At 40.8% G+C, this 12,712-nt stretch overlaps 1 pseudogene; it reads left to right on the top strand.

The window, feature by feature from the left end:
• Positions 1 to 5,642: 5,642 nt before the first annotated feature.
• Positions 5,643 to 8,501, top strand: LOC100400355 (elongation factor 1-gamma pseudogene; annotated as a pseudogene).
• Positions 8,502 to 12,712: the final 4,211 nt, after the last annotated feature.

Below are 12,712 nucleotides of genomic sequence, written 5' to 3'. Positions count from 1 at the left end.
CCTCTCAGCAGGCTCCTGCAGTACACACTGGCTTATATAGCATCAGCTCCTCCAGTGCACAGGAGATAGCAGTGTCCAGCAGCCAGCAATAAGTGGTACCTCCCCATGGTCATTATTCCCTGTCACCTTCTCAGGCTGCTTTGCAATGGAGCTCAACACTTCTAAGCTCAACACTTCTGCAGAAATGGCTCCCCCAAAATCCTCTCAGGGAGCTTTGCAATGAGATCCAAGGCAAGGCACCTCTCCATGGGCAGCTTCCCCTGGTAATCTAGAGGGTGGATTCTCATGTAGTCCTGCCAGCAGAGGACTTCAGCAAACCTCTTCTCCATCCAGTGAGTCATGGTTGCACCATCTCCAATGAGGTCTGAATCTGGATCTCAGCTCAGGATGGAGGAGTCTTTTCCTGGGTGCTCTAGCCCAGCCCAGATTTGTGGCTGCTCTCTATTAAGTTGCTTTAGGCCTTAAAGTTATTTTTACCTTTAATCAATCTCCTCTTACTCTAATTCTTTTGCTAAAGTTAATAATTCTTTATTTCAGTTTCTGATGTTCAGATTACTATGTGGTATCCATCTTCTGATTGAACTCTGAACAGAAGCCAGCCAGAATCCAAACATACACAGCTAAACCTGCTCCTAAGCCCCCTGAAAATGCACACACACACACACACACACAGGCACGCACGCACACTTCGAAATAGGGCAGAGGAGACTTAGGAGACCTATGTGAGCTCAGCTTTACTGCAAAAATATATTTTCCAAAGGGAAGTGGAAAGGACCTCAGAAGACAGAGTGAAACTTAGACCACAAAAAAAAAAAAAAGAAAAGAAAAGAAAAAAACTGTCCAGTCCTCTTAAGGAACATGGAGAAAGTTATGAAGTTGCCATCCATGGAGACATAAATGAAGAGCTACTCAAAGTCACTGCTTTGCACTTTGTAAAGATGTGGGAAGGTCTTCAAGTCAGAGGGCAGAAATAAAGCCCAGGACTCACCAGTTAGCAATCAAAATATGAGTTCAATTCTACTCATGGGGGATGTTGGTGAGCCCCTTAATCCTGAATCCAGCTCTGTCTCATGAGGCAAGGAGGAAATCCTGGGACCCTGGCATCTAGGACCCCAAACTGCCATCATCCTGCTGCCAGGAATGCTTCACCTAACTCCCAGGGCCCACTCTCTTGACCCACAAGGCATACCTGCAAGTTGACCCAACCCCACTTGTCAATCCCGGCCTTCCCATTTTTCTTTCGCACCATCCCTGCATTTTGAGTTTTAGGACTTTTAGTGCCTTACTTTCCTCTTTTCTCTTCTCCCATCTTCCTTGATGGAGAGACTGGAAGAGGCACAATACAATTTCTAAATATGCTTGTTTTAAAAAACCACTACAAATAATTATGAGGTAGAAATCATAAATGCATGGGTTCAAAATGAATAAAAGTGCCAACTCCCATAATATTGTGCAAATAGGTACTTGCAGCTTATGATAATTGCTGAAGACAGCTTCATGCTGAAATTCAAAAAGTGCTGTATTTCAAACAACAGATCGAATGAAGCAAAGCTGATGTGCTTAGAAAAAACCAGGGTAAGATGACACCAGCAGTGATTCTTATGTTGGCAAAGATTATAATGTCGAAGATACATGCAAGGAACTTAAGTAAAAATAGATCATAATATGTGAGAGAGAAAAACTCTAGATCATTCTTAAACGCACATGTCATTTTATATGATACTGGATTTTCATAAATAATAATTATAGCAAAGTTTTTAGGAAGAGACATTTGACTGTAGGGCAAACGGAAACATTTGCTTCTAATCAGTAGTAAACTGGCAAATTATTAACAATCAGCTCTCTGAAACACACACACACCACTAAAGTTTCTTTTAAATTTTACTGAGATGAAGAGTATATAGCACAGGCCAGGCACAGTGGCTCACACCTGTAATCCTAGCACTTTGAGAGGCTGAGGTTGTTGGATCACTTGAGGTCAGGAGTTCGAGACCAGCCTAGCCAACATGGTGAAACCCCATCTCTACTAAAAAAAAAATACAAAAATTAGTCAGGCATGGTGGCACATGCCTGTAATCCCAGCTACTCAGAAGGCTGAGACAGGAGAATTGCTTGAACCCAGGAGGTGGAGGCTGCAGTGAGCCAACATTGCACCATTGCACTCCAGCCTGGGCAACAGAGCAAGACTGCATCTCAAAAAAAAAAAAAAAAAAGAGTACATAGCACAGAGTGTACAAATATTAGCAAAACAGAAAACATTCTTTAATGTGACTTTCGTATAGCCAATGATTCTCATGGTTTTTATTCATGAATATTTCATTGATTTTTGCTGAACTTTTGTATCTGTAGCTAAACTTATCATTATAAATAACAAACAAGTATAGTTTTGACAAGAATCCTGGCTGATATTTTCTTTGACATTAACGAGTAAAATGAAAGTGAAACAACAAAGATATGTTAGAACTTGGTTTATCTGTCAATAGTGTGAGTGACTTGGATGAATTTGATAATGGTGTTTAAATACTGGGATATTTCCTCAATCATTGAGCTCTTCACAAAGTAAAAGCAACAGACATGACATGCTTTTAACTTTAATGTACAGCATTAACATCTTCTCCATCACTAGACTATAAACCAAACAATAAGTAAAGCCCAGATTTCAAGAATTTCTTGAGTTCCCTGGTGTAAATGCTCTCTCTGGCAATTTCAAACTACCAATGTGACATTGAACTCAGAGTTTTAAACAGATGTGCCCTAGAACAACATTATACAGTATTTCCACCATTCAGATACAACAGATGGAATGGTATCAGGAGCATAGGAAATAGTTAAATGTGAGAAAATGATTTGAAAGTGATGAGTCTTGAGTGTTTATTACCATTGTTTCCAATATAATTTTATTGAATTACAATTTTATATTATTTAATTTTTAATAATAGCTGTGTGTTATTGCCAACTAATAAAATCTCTAAATGGACTTTCTCTCAGTTCTTTAAGCTGGCTCCAGCCCACTAAAGATCTTGGTGCAAGTCTCTGGATCCCTCCCCAACCCTAAATGATAGGGAAGCAGTAGCAGCATAAAGGGAGAGCAGATGCAAACATATGCTTTTTCTCTTGACTCCACTGCTCTCAACGTGCTGCTGGGGCTGTTTTGGTCTTGTGGAATAGTCCCCTGAGCTACTCAGACTGGTTGTTAGGGCTAATTATTAACGTCAACAGACAAACCATAAACTGTGTCAAGTTACGGATGTGAATTTCAGTGGAATAAATGATTTGGTTTTCTTTGTTAAATTTTATTCATCAAAATATACTTTTTTAAAAATGAGAATTTGTTATTGAGAGCAACATTGTTGTTCTGAAACTCCTTCCATTTTAAAGTAAATCTTGAATAGTGAGATTTTTTTTCTTTCTTCTTGTGATTTTCTGGAGTGTCCAAATTTTCTACAATACATAGCTGACATTTTGGTAGTATGAAAAATAATTGAGACAAATCTTTTGTAACTTGATATTTAAATTCATTGGTACTGTCTCTTTAAGCACTAGAAGAATACATAGCACTTTTAGTAAGATAATGCCGAGGGAACAGACATTGCTCTGCTCAGTTTCATTTAAAAGCCAGATGTCCAGGAATTGGATATGGCTGATTATCAATTTCTACCCAGATGGAGGGTTTTCCTTATTTTTTATTTTTGTCATTAGACAGAAAAGCACAGAGTCTCTGGCAGTTACTTTATTACATTCAGCCATTTTAATTGGAAAGCTTTAAGAAATAGGTGGAGCTTAGAAGAAGGGAAATTTATTGTATCATGAGTGAAATGTTGATACCAGCACAAGAGAAAGAAAAAAAGAATAAACATGTATAATCAGTGTCTTGATTAAAGATTTTCAAGCTTGCTCTATGACCAATTTAATTCATGTTGGAAATGGAAGTCATACCTTCCCATGTCTGCCCTCCAAATTATGCCAAGATTTAGCAGCTTATAACAAGAAGTATTTATTTTTCAGTTTCTATTGGTCAGGAATTTGAGCATGGTTTACCTAAGTACCCCGCTTCAAGTTCTCTCATAAAGCTTTCAGCCAAGCTGTGCTATCATCTGAAGGCTCAACTGGGAGAGTTACTTCCAAGTTCTCTAACATGATTGTTGGCAGGGAGTTCCTCATGAACCATTGGACTAAAAACCTCAGTTCTTCACTAGCTTTTGGGCAGAGGCCTCCCTCAACTCCATGTCATGTGGGCCTCTCCATAAGGCAGTTTATTTTCTGGATTGTAGCATGTCTTCTACCTTGGTTTATCCATCATTTTCTGTCTTCCATACACTTGCCAAATCTCTCATCAACTGATGGAACATTCTTCATTCTCAATAGTCACAAATTTATGCAGCTATTGACCAGGAAACAGATTCAGGCTTTATTATGAATGGTTGTTAAATTTTGTCAAATGCTTTTTCTGTATCAAATGATGTGATTACATATGAATTTTCTTCTGTAGCCTGTTGATATGTGGATAATGTAGATTATATTGATTTTTGACTATTGAACTAGCCATACATACCTGGGATAAATTTTACTTACCATGTCATATTTTTAAAAATATATTACTGGATTTGATTTGCTAATACAGTCAAAATCCTCCATATCTGTGGGTTCTGCATCCATGAATTCTACCAACTGCTGATCAAAAATATTTAGAAAAAGAACAATAAAAAAACAATACAACAATAAAAATAAAAACCATTATAGTATAACAACTATTTACATAGCATTTATACTGTGTCACATATTACAATTGTGAACTGCACAGCAGCATTTTAATCAATAACAGACCACATATACAATGATGATCCCATGGAATTGTAATTCTATATTTGTGCTGTACCTTTTCTATGTTTAAATACACATATACCTACCATTGTGTTACAACTGCCTATGGTATTCAGTGCAGTAACATGTTGCATAAGTTTGTAGCCTAGGAGCAATAGGCTAGATCACATAGCTTATGTGTGTCCTAGGCTATATACCATGTAGGCTTGTGAAAGTACATGCTATGATGTTTGCACAATAACAAAATCACCAAGCACATTTCTCAGAACATATTCCTGCTGTTAAGCAGAGTATGTCTATAAAGTAATCTAGAGATGATTTAACATCTACAGGAGGATATGCCTAGATTATATGCAAATATGGTGCCATTTTATATAAGGAACTTAAGTATCTGTGGATTTGGGTATTCTCAGGATTGTGAAACCTGTAGGATTTCAGTCAGGGTGATGGGAGAAATTTCAGGAAATGCAAACCTTCTTGGAAGGCCAGAAGGTTTTGCAAAAGCCTTGGAAAAGAGGTTATGGCTGAAAGCGGCCTAACCCCCTTACCTTGAGCTAATAGCTAGAAGATACAAAGATATGCAAAGGAATTTATCTAAATAGCTTGTTTATTCATGTGGTCCTAAGATGGATCTTTGATATTCCACAGGCACATGACTGCTCTCTACTTAGGGGGTCAGCAATGTTAATTACCCTCTAATGGTGTTTACTTCATCATTTAATCTTGACTAAATAAATATGAAGGCTGCTGGCTTATCGAGGCCTCTGCTGACTCTGGCAGAGGACCCCAGGGCAAGATGACAGGCAAACCTGCATCAGTGTATGTTATTCATCCGTTGCTCAGTCAGGGTCTGTGAGTCGGACCCGGCAGTTGATGCACTGAATGAGGAACACTGCAATGAATCATGGATTGTGACAGAACCCTTGAAAATGAAGGTGAAAAGACTATGTAGTTGGTAAGTCAGTAAGTCACTGGTGCCTGCTTGGGATGTCCAAGTTTGAGGGAATTGTTCAGGCTAGGGTTTCATCATAGGACAACAGTTACCAGCTCAACAGATAAAAGTATTGAAACAGCTGCTTAAAGCTACTGGAGCCTAGGTTTCACAGGCTCAATTAAGGAACCTAATGCAAACTGTTGTTTCCCAAAGCCTCATGGGTCCCAGCAAAAGGCCCACTAGATGTAGCACTCAGGGAACAAGTGGGGATAACTCTTAAACAACATCATGCACAAGGGCAACGGGTCCCAGTAACATCTCTAATGTTATGGGCTTTAGTTAGGGCTGCTATGGTCCTGTTATACACAGAAGAGCTTAAAAAAGGAAGGAAGAGGAACCATCACCTACCTTGCCGCTTCTTTATCCCACAGCCCCATTATCACCAGGCCAAGATAACAAAGAGGAAACGGAGGTTTTTCCTGAGCCCCCTCCTTCAATAAATTGGAAAAAAGACAAGGGATACACTACGGCTATGGGAGCCTGTCTTAGGCAAGCAGCATTAGAAGGGGAGCTCTTGGCCTGCCCGGCAATGCAAGATTAACAAGGTAATCGGGTACATGAACTCATTTCTTTCAACACTTATAAAGAGCCTAGAGAAAGCATTAAAGAAAGCAGAGCCACTAGCCCATTTACAGTAGGATTAATTGAGGCCATAGCAAACAACTTCCATATGAGCCCATGGGACTGGTCAGTACTAGCTAAAACAATGTTAAACACCAGTCAATACCTCCTCTGGAGGGCAGAATAACAGCTAATAATTGCCACTGTTTTTCCTCCTCTACCCCTAACATGTCTCTCTCAAGAGCCTATATGGGTAGAACAGTGGCCTTTGATAGGAGAGAAATTACAGACAGCCCACAAGTTAGTTGAGGAGCAATTAAAAGCTGGCCATATAGAACCATCAAACAGCCCTTGGAATTTGCCATTTTCATCATTTCCAAAAAGTCTGGCAAATGGAGACTTTTGCATGACTTACTGGCTATTAATGCTAATTTTCAACCTCTTAAACCTTTGGGGCCTCTCACGTGTGGCAGTTCTTCAAGATTGGCCTATTATCTTTATTGACTTAAAAGACTGCTTTTATACCATTCCCCTTGCAGAACAGGACAGAGAAAAATTTGCGTTTACATTATCAGCTATCAATAATGAAAGGCCAGCTTACTGATTTCATTGGAAAGTGCTTCCTCAAGGGATGCTGATCAGTATAATGTAAACCGGGCTTTGCTCTCCAGTAGAAAATAATTTCCCAATTACAAGACTCATTTTATAGATGATATTTTGCTGGCAGCCCCAACAGATCCAGTACTTTTAGGTTTATATGCCTCTGTCCAAAGGAATACACAGGTAAGAGGTTTAATCATAGCACCTGAAAAAGTACAAATGTCCTCTCCTTGGAAAACAGGGAAGACTGGGAAGAAGTACAACTGTCCTCTCTTCTCAAGGCCCTCATTGCTGCTCAGTACAGTGGGGCTCAGGTCCACCAGCTCTCCACACCACCCCACTTCCACTTTGGCCAAACCAACCACACCCCTGAATTTCTCCACGAATTTCCTGTTGGCAAGTTTCCAGCATTTGAGGGTGATGATAGATTCTGTGTGTTTCAGAGCAGTGCCATTGCCTACTATGTGAGCAATGACGAGCTGTGGGGAAGTATTCCAGAGGCAGCAGTCCAGATGGTGCAGTGGGTGAACTTTGCTGATAGCGACATAGTACCCCCAGCCAGTACCTGGGTGTTCCCCACCTTGGGCATCACGTATCACAACAAACAGGCCACTGAGAATGCAAAAGAGGAAGTGAGGTGAATTGTGGGGCTGCTGGATGGTCGGTCACTGGAAGACGAGGATTTTTCTGGTGGGCAAACAAGTGACATTGGCTGACATCACCATTATCTGCACTCTGTTGTGACTTTATAAACAGGTCCTAGAGCCTTCTTTCTGCCAGGCTGTTCCCAATACCAACCACTGGTTCCTCACCTGCATTAACCAGCCTCAGTTCCAGACTGTCTTGGGGGAAGTGAAACTGTGTGAGAAGATGGCCCAGTTTGATGCTAAAAAGTTGGCAGAGAGCCAACCTAAAAGGGACACACCACGGAAAGAGAAGTGTTCATGGGAAGAGAAGCAGCAGCCCCAGGCTGAGCAGAAGGAGGAGAAAAAGGCAGCTGCCCCTGCAGCTCCTGAGGAGGAGTGAGCAGGCGCTGACTGCTGAGCCCAGGGCCAAAGACCCCTTTGCTCACCTGCCCAAGAGTACTTTTGTGTTGGATGAATTTAAGCGCAAGTACTCCAACGAGGACACATCCTCTGTGGCACTGCCATATTTCTGGGAGCACTTTGATAAGGACAGATGGTCCCTGTGGTACTCATGAAGAACTCACTCAGACCTTCATGAGCTGCAATCTCATCACTGGAATGTTCCAGTGACTGGACAAGCTGAAGAAGAATGCCTTCGCCAGTGTCATCCTCTTTGGAACCAACAATAGCAGCTCCATTTCTGGTGCCTGGGTCTTCCGAGGCCAGGAGCTTGCCTTTCCACTGAGTCCAGATTGGCAAGTGGACTGCAAGTTATACACATGGCGGAAACTGGATCCTGGCAGCGAGGAGGCCCAGGCGCTGGTTCAAGAGTACTTCTCCTGGGAGGGGCCTTCCAGCATGTGGGCAAAGCCTTCAGTCAGGGAAAGATCTTCAAGTGAACATCTCTTGCCATAACCTCGCTGCCTGCACCTGCCCTTCAGGGAGATGGGGGTCATTAAAGGAAACTGAACATTGAAAAACAAAACAAAACCGAAAAACTAACTTCCTGGTCAGTAAGACCTCAAAAGGTTAAATTAAATACTAGCAACTTACATACCTTAAGTGATTATCAGAAATTACTGGGTGACATTAACTGGCCACAAATTCTAACTCCAAGTATATTTTAAATTTATCATCTACACCTGCATGGTACTTTAATTAAATTTTCAAAGTACTTTCCCATTTCCCAAACTTTTAGTGGCTCTCAGTCACTACATTATGAAATTAAATGTTCTTAGTTTACCATTTTCCATTCTCTACAATCCAGTCTTGGTTTTCCTTCAACTTTATTTTCCATTTGTAAGACTACATCTTAATTCTCTTTCTATGTTTAGGAGATTGCCTTCCTTATGAAGCATAAATTCCCTCTCCCTGTGGAAATTAAAAGTTCATATGCTCATTTTCCTGGCCTTCCTATCAATTAGTGCTGTGCTATCAAATATGGTAGCCACTGGCAACATGTGCCTACTGAGCACTTGACATATAGCTAGCGGCACATGTTGAAATATTTTAGATATATTGGGTTAAATAAAATATATTATTCAAATTAATTTCACTTGGTTTTTGTTTTGCTTTGTTTTAGAGTCAGGGTCTCCCCTAGTCACTCAGGCTGGAATGCAGTGTCACAATCATTGTTTACTGCAGCCTGGAACTCCTGAGCTCAAGTGATCCACCTGCCTCAGCCTACTGAGTAACTAGGACTATAGGCATGCACCACCATGCCCAACTAATTTTTTTTTTTTTTTTTTTTTTTTTGGTAGAGACAATGTCTTACTATGTTACTCAGGCTGTTGTCAAATTCCAGGTCAAAAGCGATCTTCCCATCTTGGCTTCCCAAGGTGCTAGGATTAGAGGCTGGTGTTTTGTTTTGTTTTTTAACCTTTTTATGTTGCTACTAGAAAATTTTAAATTATGCATGTGGCTTGCATTATATTCCTATTGGACAGCATGTAGCTAGAGTGCTAATGTACGACTAGGTTATATCCATTATTTGCCCCCGTTCTAGGGTTGAGGTTGAAAGCTAATGTTGTGAATGTGAAGTGACCCTCCATTCTGTTGAGAGTAGTGGCAGTGATAGTAACTGTATCTAGTTTCCAGGGGCAGCAAGGGAAACATCCAGTCTGGGTCAAGTGATATTGGCAGTCTCAGTTTTGGTATTTGCATCCAGCAGTGGCTACAGTGATGGCTTCTTGAGACCAGTTTTGGGCATAATGTTGTGTCCTGTTCCTCAAGATCCTGTAGGTGTCCAATATCCTTCTAATAAATTCCTTTTATGCCAAGGCCCTTCATGAAGTCTCCCTCTCCACCCCAGTCCACAGGATCCTTCCCTTTTTCAACATCAATAGTGAATAAGATCCAAACCACACACTTGGCACTTGGCCCACACTAGTTATCTTATCATAAGTGTCTTGTTTTCTTAGCCAGACTAAAATTTTGTGTGGCAGGAACCCTGTCTTTACATCATTGTTTCTTCGTATCTGTCAGACCTTGGTCACAGCATCACTGGAAAAATACTTGTTAGTTATCACTGCAGATCTTTGAAGTCGGCAGGGCAGCTATCATTATCCCTGTTTGTACAGATGAGGAAACTGTTGCTCAGTGACTGGCTTGAGGTTGTGCAGCTGGCTTGCTGCCAAATTGGGGCATAGCTCAGGCCTTCTCATTGCTTGCCTACGTCTCTTTCTTCTGTCTCAGGCCCTGCCAGATAAAATAGTGTATTAATTTCATAGAGCTGTTGTGACAGAGAACCATAGATTGGGTGGCTTAAAACAATAGACATTTATTGACTGACTGTTCTAAAAGTTATATATCCAAAGTCAAGGTGTCCACAGGGGCATGTACTCTCTGAAACCTGTGAAAGGAAAATCCATACATGCTTCTTCCTAGCTTCTGATGGTTTGCTGGCAGTCTTTGGCATTCCTTGGCTCATAGCTACATAACTCCAATTTGCCTTTATTCTCACATGGCATCCTCATTTTCTGTCTCTGTCTTCACATGGTCATCTTCTTAAAGGGACAATAGTCATGGTGGGTTATCCTACCCTATCACAGTATGATCTCATTTTATCTTAATTATATCTGCAATAACTCTATTTCAAAATAAGGGTACCTTCTTTGGAACTGAAAGTTAGAACTTCAACATACCTTTTTTTGGAGTAGCACAATTCAGTCTCTAACAGATGGTAACCAAAAGAGAAGCAAATACCATAGAAACTGAAGACTTTGTCTTGTTTCTAGGATTTAATCCAAGGATTACATTATAGTGAGGTAGAAAGTGGGGAAGTGTTTTCAAGTATATATTCCTACCTACTACTTGATTTGCATATGGACTGATAGGGTTTAGTTGATGAGCATATGTTATGAGTTCAGTGAATTTCTTCTCTCATATAAGGACTAAATGGCCCCCACAAATAAGATGCCAGCCCCATCCTTTCTAGCAAGTCTCTCCAGCCATCCTGAGACAGCTTTCCCATTTAAAGGGGAAATTATGGTGTATAATTCTGATGTCAATGGAAGAAGTGGTTGTTGCAGTGAGCCTATAACTCTTTGCCAGAGGGGTCTTTGGGGTCTAAGGTATCAGCTGGGACCTAGATGGGAGAGCTGGTCCCATCTAGGCACAGTGAGAAGCCTAACCAATGGATGCAGCTAGCATTTAGAATATGTTTCCATTTTGCTGGTATTTCTTTTTTTCCTTTAATGAAAAGGTACATAAGTTATTAATGAAAATAAATACAGAATTTTAAAAACATTAAAAGGAAAATGGTAAAATGAGCTCTGCTCTAGTTCAAAAGAAAAGAATGACAGTAGTTTCTAGTCAGGCCCTTTGTGAGGTCCTATACAGGGATGGTAATTTGACTGGGACTCTTAAGTAGTGATAACTGAAATCTCCAATGAAAGCTTCCTAATGACACAGAGTCAAATCACTGAATAAGCCTGTCTCCAAATCCAATTTCTCTAGATGGGAAGGGCATGGGCTTTACGGTCAGCACTATCCCTTAACGTGAGACCTTGGGCAAGGGACTTATTATCCCTCTGAATTTGCCCATGTATATAAGTAAGGATAATTACCTAGCAGGGCTGTAGTGAGGATTTTATGTAAACATAGTTCACAGCACATATACTAGGGCTTACTTGAAGCCTTCCTTCTCCCCATACTACAAACATATGTAATACAATCCCTGACCACTGCCCCACAATCACCCACCCTTCTCCCTCCCATTTTCTCTCTCTCTCTGAGGTTCCAATTTATAATCTAGTTGAGGAGACATATAAATAAGAAGTGACTTGCATTTAATTTTACAAACCAACAAGTGAAACCAACGTAGTACACCACTAACTACTTAGATGCTGACAAACTTCCACACTCATTAAATCAACAGACACTGAGTGACAGACCACCTATGCCAGGCATCGTGCTAAGCACCATGTATTCATTGGTGAACAAAACGTCTTCCCTCTCTTATGAAGTCCACTGTTTAGTGTGGAGGCAGTGAAGAAACAATAACTAGATCATTTAAAAACACGGAGTACCATGGAAGAAATGGTAAGGTGCAATGATTGAGAATAATGAGGAAAGCATGGGGAAATTTATGATACTTAGGAAAGATGGACTTTCTGAGGTGACATTTAAACTGAAACTTGAAAGATAACAACTTAGACTAAAGAATAAGAGGAAGGGTCTTCCAAGTAGTCAAGGGGGAATATGGGAGACAGTGTTCACGACATAGAAGGGCCATTTTGAATAAAATCCAACTTCTCACTGACCTGGAGGCTCTACCTGATTTGGTCTCTGCTTCCCCCTACCCCGTCTCCTCCCCACTGTCCATGCCACCTATTCTTTCTGTCCCTCTTTCATGTCAGACTTGCTACTACCTCAGGCCCTGTTCCGTTGTTCTCTCTCTCTGAAAGCTTTTGCCCCAGACCTTCTGATGGCTCCTGGCTCCCTGGGGTCAGTCAGGCTTCAGATTAAATGTCACCTCTGGAGAAAGATCACTAATCACCACCCCTCATTGTCCATCATCTTTCCTTGTGCTTTGCTCTCTTCCTTTCCCTTATCACCGCCAAACATCCTTTTCTTTACTGTCTTTTATTGTCTATTCTTTCACACTAGA

This window comes from Callithrix jacchus, chromosome 2 (genome assembly GCF_049354715.1).
Source record: "Callithrix jacchus isolate 240 chromosome 2, calJac240_pri, whole genome shotgun sequence".
Classification (NCBI taxonomy): domain Eukaryota; kingdom Metazoa; phylum Chordata; class Mammalia; order Primates; family Cebidae; genus Callithrix; species Callithrix jacchus.
This window is presented reverse-complemented; position numbering and strand designations above follow the sequence as displayed.